Here is an 8109-nt window from a genome sequence, read left to right as displayed (position 1 = left end):
GTATTGCAAGCTGAGAAAACAGCATAGCAAAGGAAACTTCTGGATGATACTTGAAGGCAGGTCACGTTTAAAGAAGACATTTACCTTTTCAACATTATTTGACGGGCGTCTATGCACGTCATTGATCAGCAAAGTAGAGTTTACCTCTCTATCAGTATCTGCGTGAATAACAGTGTATGGGTTCTATGTGTCTAAGAATCTGTATGAGGTTTATGTTTTTGATGATACATCCATTTGTTTTATATGCATATTCCTCAAAACGTTATTGAGGAAAATTTTGCCTGCGTCTATTTCTTTTTACTTGCATTCTCCTTGGGGATACCAGCGTGCCTTCTTAGACATAACTCACTAGCCTAATAAATAACAATGAATTTTCACAACACGAAGAACAAAGAGCTGAATCAAGATGACATCATCCTTCTCGTTCTGAATTTTCATTCAGGCTGATTTTAAGTCCTGCTAGAGATTTGTCCAGGGTATTAGTCCCTGGCCAATTGTAAACGGCCAAGAGAGTGCGTCTGTTTAAGCCTGTCTGGCGGCTGTTTGAGGAAGGCGAGAGAGCACCTCGAGGTAGCCGCCCCCTGCCAGGGGGATCAGGGTTCCGTTGCAGCCGCCCCTGCAAGGTCTGGACCTCCTCACAGGCTCTGCGGACGGTGGCTGCCGACGTATCCCTCCTCTGCTGAGATGACTTGGAATGACCTACTTTGAAAATGGTGTGAACTCGGCCCAGCGCCAAGGAATTGGGGTGCAAACAGGCCTGCCCGGAGGGCTTCCAGCAGCAGAGAGCAGGCTCTGTTACAATTCATCTTTCTGCTCTTGGAGTGCAGGCTACTGATTGGCCGAGCCTGGTGTTTATGTCAGAGAAAGGCAGCCAATCAGAGCAGGACTCTGCCTGTCTCCCTGCCGCAAACAGCTGAAGTAGTAATTAACAGCGCCGCGAGGGACGGCCCGGGCTCAGCTGCAGCCGGCCGTGATCTTTCCAGGGCAAAGCCAGGAGGAGCACGGAGACTCGAGGCTGAGTCACAGATCGGGGGCCTCCTGAGGCCTGTACCTTGGCCCCCACGTGGAGCGCCGGCTAAGCCTCCCTTCCCCCCAGGTTCATTTTTTCTCTGAGTATTTGGCTTTTGAAACCAACATGGATGGCTCTGGGGCGTGGGAAAGGGAGAAACCAGGGGGCAGGGAACAGAAATGTTGGCGACGACCTTACCTCCACCACTTTTAAGGGATGACTCTAGATAATCCCTTCCTCCGCCCTCCCAAGCCCAAACCCCCGCTATCTTCAGGACTGCCTTCCAAAAAAGGAAGCCAGCTCTGAATCTGGGGGAATTATCAGCACTTGTATATCAGCTTTAAAATGACTTTTTCTTTTCCCAAGCAGCTGCCCTGAATTCAGAATAGGTAAATTCCAAGTGCTTACCATCTGATAAGATTCTTCGTAAGATGAAGTATTTGTTTATAGACATATGAAGAGAATGGGGTCTGACTTATCAACTTTTCGCTCGGGATACTTAGAGCATGATAATTTATTTGTGTTGAATCAGCTTGGGCTGTTATCAACTATGAAGGAAGAAAGAAATTCTACTCTAACGCTTACAGTTGAACTTAAAATGGGATATTTGATATTTATCTGAAACCCCTATTTAAAATTCTATACAGTTGACCCTTGAACAATAGGGAGAGGGGGCTAGGGGCACGGACCCCTATGAGGTTGAAAATCCTCCTGTGACTTTTGACTCCCTAAAAACTTAGCTAACAGTCTACTGTTCACCAAAATTAACATGTATGTTGTATGTCATATGTATTATACACTGTATTCTTACAATAAGGTAAGCTAGAGAAAAGAAAATGTTATTAAGAGACTCGTAAGAAAATATACCCTTACAGTACTCTACTATAAAAAATCCGCATGTAAATGGACCCTCACAGTTCAAACCTGCATGGTTCAAGGATCGGCTGTACTTATTCTGACCTCCTGCTCAAAGTGCGTCTCTCCTTGCTTATTTGGAATATTTAAAACCATAAAGACATCCCCCCCCATTCTCTGCTCTAAAGTCCTCTCAGTTCCCAGGGACTCCTGTGAAACCCACCACGTTCACTTTCATCCCAGCACTCCCATCTTTTTCAGACCACGGTTTATGGAATACAACCCATCGAGGGCTCGAGAAACTTTCCTGAAAGAAAGACCTAGCAAAATGTTAAATATGGAATTATCACCCCGAAATGCTATGCATGATTCTTCACATAAATTCACAGTTGGTAGCACGTTGGTAAATGTTGGCAAAAAATGCAATACAAGGGTTTTACAACAGGAAAAGATGAGCAAAGTTTGTACCTATCCTGAAGTGTATCCTGAATCTCTTCCGTGCGGTATAGACTCAGGTGTCGTGGGTACTCACCCTCTCCCCCTTGTTCAGGGGACATCGCATGGGGGAAATGAGAAAGAGAGGGAAAGCGGTAGAATTCTATGACTTCGACGCACAACGGTTACTGGCTGTTCTCACCATACGCGCCAGGCCAGATCCTCACATTATCTTTGGCAACCTATTGTCTCTTTCTTCAATCTAACTCCTTGGGGCCTTTTGGCTGACAGATGTAAGAATAGAAGAAGCTACAGTGGAGCTGACAGTTCATATCAGCAGGAACACTCACACGAGCCTCACCCTGGCAGCGGGTTTTAATTTAAAACGCTGAATGGTGGTTGCTGTGCCTGAAACTTGACGGTTGCCAGGCAAAAAAGGCCCACACTTCTCTGGTGGGGAGATAGGTATGTGTGTTAGGGGACCAAGCCCTGGGCTGAGCATGGCCTGTTGGATGCAGGAGGAGGGCCAAGGAGAGGAAAAGAGAACCAAGTGCTGAGGAAAAGAGAAGGACCCACAAAGGAAGACAGAGTCAGGAGGCCACGCGCCTGTTAGTGTCTGAGCCTGGAGAACAGTCGGAATGACGGGGACTGGGCTCCGTGAGCAGCTTAACCATGTGGGATGGTTGAGTGGACGCGTCCGTTATTTTTTCCCCTGAAAGAGTTGAAAGGGGCTTCTGTTTTCATTTTACAGACCAAGGGAAATGTTGCAGGCTCTGTGAAGTTCTCTCTCATCATTAACTCATATTCATTCCTTATTTTATTTTTTTTAAAGATTTTATTTATTTATTTGACACAGAGAGAGACAGCCAGCGAGAGAGAGAACACAAGCAGGGGAAGTGGGAGAGAAGAAGCAGGCTTCCAGCGGAGCAGGGAGCCCGATGCGGGGCTCGATCCCAGCGACCTGGGATCACGCCCTGAGCTGGAGGCAGACGCTTAACAACTGAGCCACCCAGGCACCCCATATTCATTTCTTATTAAACACCTGGGTACACGCAATGCTGTGCGATGCGCCACTCAGGAGCGGGGCAGCCCAAAAGGCATAAGGAGACGCAAACAAGAGTCGGGAAAGTGTCTTCATGCCCTTAATTTTAGTGCCACATCTTCCTTCTCCCTCCCCCCTGCCCCTGTGAAGTTTTGTAAATATTTCCATTTAAAAGAGCTGCTTAACTTTCACTAGATCAGCCACAAGAATAATGACTACAAAGAGGAAGGGAAGAAGGGGTCAAGAGGGGTGAAGGTTTGGATCCTTGGGCCAGCCATAAGATGCTTGAGGCTTTCAGGTGGTACCTAAGACCACTCACCTACCGCTGAAAATTCCTGAGCTTCTATTGATCTCCCTGTCCTTGAGGTTTTTCAGATTTTCGAGGAGAGACCGTAGAGGTCTCTGGAGAGACCCATGTGGTGACTCTACGTCTTCTCTTTCTCCCTCTCTGTCCTACACATCACCTATTTAAAGAACCACACTGAAGCCAGTGGTAGTAAAAGGAAATACTATAAGACAGACATAGAAGGAAAGAAAATGTTGTCAGTAGATATAGTAGAAATGATAGTGTTTAGGCAAGAGCAGGACTTGGGAAGGAACATTCCATCAACTCTAGGGGGAGGGAAACACTGTGATGAGGAAGGAGAGGATTCTGATTTAATACCTGGGGTGAACATTTTTTGAAGCCTTACAAAGATAGAGGCGAACGAACCTGGAACGTGTTTGGGGACATAGCTGTGATTGGATTTTGCTTTATCATCTTCCATACAAGGAAGCTCATTAGTAGGCAGACAATAGAGTGCTGTCAGCTTTTCACTGGGGAGTACGAGTATGGCATCTCCTGATATCCAGATCCCCGGAAGATGCACAGGGGAAGGTAAGAAGCTGGGCCCAATGCATAAGAATAAGAAAAACATAATGTTACAAGGTCTCCTTCACAAAGAGAAGCAGGTATTGAGAGTACAAGTATCAATTAATGCCCAGTAGGGACTTCGAATTTGCTGGTGACAGAACTATGGTAGAGCAAGGAATTCTCTTGCCGGTGGGGAGAACTGGTCCTTGTGTTGGGAATGTCTATACTGCATCGTTGTGGGAGGGATGTTCATTTCATCTAGGAGATGGTAGAAAATAAGCTCAAGTCGGTCCCCAGGTATCAGAGCCGTGGGAAAGTGATTTTTTTCTTCAGATCCTGTGCCGAGTTCCCTGGCACCCTGCGTTAATATGAAATTAACAACACACTACTCACATGGAACTTGGCATCTAAAAAAAGCTCACATTGTGCTTTAAGCCTTTTATTACAAAATAATAGAAGCCATGAGGTTAAAGTTTGTTCCTGCCGTTTTCTCTGAAACATCTGTACAATTTTATATGGGGGATGAATGTACATTCCATGTGGATCTTTGTCAATTGAAAACGTGGCTGAAGAGCTGGTGTTCAGTACTAAGGCTCACTCCCTCGCCCCACCCCAATCACATAGCTATGATTTCCTGCTTGCAAGCACTCCAGAAAAAAAAAAAATTCTTAAATAAGAAATACCTTTTATGTTCACATGCATTGTCATTATTATTATTTGCTGTGTCTCCACAGTATGACTCATTCCAGCTAAAAGCCCCCAGGAGAATAGAGGAGAAAGGCTAAGAAGCAAATTCCATTCAATAAATTACGATTGCGCTCGTACTATGTTTGGCACTGGGAGGCTTGAGTCCCTACAGAGTGTTCAGTCCAGCGAGTGGGCCGCGTCGGGCAGATATACAAAGAATTATAAATCAGGGCAGAGTCGGCTAAGTGTCTTACCAAAGTTGGTAAAAATGTGGAGCGGGGGCTAGATCACCATTAGAAAAGGCTCAGCAAAGGTTTCCTAGAGAAAGCGGTAAGGTAACCGGAAGAGGGTAAGTAAGCCGGATGTCAGCTGGGCTCCCCCTGCCTCTATGATGAAGGTCAGACAGGTCTGCATCTCTCCTCTATGCCCCTGAATCCCGACTCCAGACTCCAGATGTGGCCTCCACACTGGCCTCCAGCCTCCAGCCTCCACTCTGCCTCCGTCACCATTCCTTTCTTCCCTCCGCTGAAACTACTCCTCTTTTCTTGATTTGCACTACAAACTGCTTACACTGAGCCTCCCTGAGATGCGATTATTATGGAAGGTGTTGGAGAGACAGCGGCCACAGCCCAGTAATGTCCATATATGTCTTGAAATAGAACATGAGTCATCCTTGTTTTGAAAACTCCTTTGTGCCCCACCTTGTTGTTCCCTCATTCTCTTTTTTGCTGCCCCCCACCTCTTTTTTCTTTGGGGAGGGAGGCAAAAAAAAAAAAAAATCCAAATTCCCTTCAGTTGCATCAACACATTCATTCATCCTATGTTTTATTTTACAGTCTTCCTTAGTCTAAGGGTTGGGGCCTCCTTTTCCCAACAAAATGATCCATCGGTATACTATTTTCTTACATAAAGACTTGTTTTTACACACACACACACACACACCCAAGAAAAATTCTGGTTGATATAGTTTTATTTTCACCTTGCTACAACGCCCATTTTGTGAATGGGCTGGAAGAGAAGGACATTCCTAGTGTCAGGAATGATAAGACCTCGAAGAATTTTTACAGATTTTTCAAATACCTGTGTCTCATTTTACATACAAGGAAACAAGCTCAGGCCTGCTCAGGGAGGTGTATGTATTTAATGGTAGAAGAACTCTGCCAGTGCATGTTTTTTTCCCCTGACGCTGAGGACATCATGAAAGTATAAAATTGGAGAACAAGGCACGCATTATAGCAGGTGTAGTCAGGAATGTGGTAGGGCAGCCAGAGGTGCTCTTGCTTCACTAAGATGGGCATAGTAAAGGTAGCTTCTTTACTTCCTTGTAAGTGACCTCATAAGCCACCTGTCCCACTGCACAGGCCAATAGAAACAACCTAGACTTTTTACATCACGATATCTCAGTCTCTACCAGCTTAGTTTCCTTGAAGTTCAAACACTGTCAATTCACATTTCAACTCCCTATTAACGTGGGCTGAGTCAGACTCTGTAAGTAAGCGCTCAGCCATGTGGAGAATGTACAAGGTAAGGTTCTAATGGCAGAAGGGAAGTGTCTTTTGGACTGTTGCTGGAAGTCTTCTGGAACACGGTAAAACGGACCCGCTTTACACACTGGTGACCCCAAAGGTGCAGCTGGTCCAGGCTGACCTTCTAAGGGGGGGTATGCTGGCCCCTATCCCTAGACCACGTGACCCTTGGCTGATATCTTCAGCCAGAAAGGCCTCTTCTTCCCAAACTGAGGGCATTGGGGCCTTCAAGACATCCAGATAATGGAGAACCCAAAGGACAAAAGGACCAGGAGATGTTTCCCTGGGGCAGAGTGTCAAGGTGACTGCAGGGCTTTAGGAGAACTCCAGCCTTGGGCTCCGTGCCCTGTGTGGTTTGGAAAACGGTACCAGCTTGGAGGCGGTGGCTGACGCTGTGTTAGAGATAACTCCCGGGCAGAGCTTCTGGCTCCATCCAAGTCCTGCCGCAGTTGGAGTGATCTGTGCAGCACCTGACTTTTTAAACTTGATTAGGTTCATTTGGAGATGATTGTAAACTCACACGCGGATGTAAAAACAATACAGAGATCCCATGTTCCCTTTCCCCAGTTCACTCCTATGGTAACATTTTGCAAGGCAACACGGGGCTGTTACAACCAGGACTTTAATATTGATACAGTCAAGTCTCCAAATATTTCCATCACCACAGGGACCCCTTGTCTTGGCCTCTTATAACCACACCAGCTTCTCTCTACCTCCATCCCCTCCTTGACCCTAGCAACAGCAAATTGTTTCTCCATTTCTATGATTTTGTCATTCTAGATCTATTATACAAACAGAATTATACAGGGCATAACCTTTTGGGATTGGCTCCTCTAACTCAGCATATTTCTCTGGACATTCGTCCAGATTGTTGCCTCCACCAATAGATCATTCTCGTTATTGCTGAGTAGGGTCCCGGGGTATGGATCCACGGTGTTTTTGTTTAGCCATTCACCCACTGAAGGACGTCCAGGTGGCTTACCTTCGGGGCTATGTCAAATAAAATTGTCATAAACATTAGTGGGCAGGTTTTTGTGTGAACCTAAGTTTTCATTTCTCTGGGATGAATGCTCAGGAGGGCAATATCTGGGTCCTGTGGTAGTTGTATATTAATTGTTTAAAGCAACCATGAACTGTTTTCTAGATTGGCTGTACTATTTGGGGTTATCAAATGTATCAGTGATCCAATTTCTCCACACCTCAGCAGCCTTTGGTAGTGTCACTGTTTTTTATTCTGATAGAAGTGTCGTGATATCTCCTAGTTGTAATTTGTATTTTCCTAATGGCTAATGGTGCTCAACACATTTTTATATGCTTATCTGCCAACTGTATGTGTTCTTTGGTGAAGTGCCTATTCATGCCTTTTGCCCATTTTCTAATTGGATTGTTTGTTACTGTTGAGTTCTTAGAGTTCTTCATATATTCTAGACAGTAGTCCTTTGTTGGAGATGCGGTTTTGCAAATATTTTCTTGAAGTCTGTATCATGTCTTTTAATCTTCCTAGCAAGATCCTTACAAAGCAAAATTTTTAAAATTTGATGAAATCTACTTTATCCGTTTTTTCCTTTTGTGGATCATACTTTAGGTAACAAGTCTAAAAGTTCTTTGCCTAGCCCTAGATTCCAAAGATGTTCTATTTGTTTTTTCAGGAAGTATGTAGGTTTATGTTTTATTTTGTTTATATTTCTGTAGTTCCATTTTG

The sequence above is a fragment of the Ursus maritimus genome, unplaced genomic scaffold (assembly GCF_017311325.1).
Source record: "Ursus maritimus isolate PB19 unplaced genomic scaffold, ASM1731132v1 scaffold_30, whole genome shotgun sequence".
Lineage (NCBI taxonomy): Eukaryota > Metazoa > Chordata > Mammalia > Carnivora > Ursidae > Ursus > Ursus maritimus.
This window is presented reverse-complemented; position numbering follows the sequence as displayed.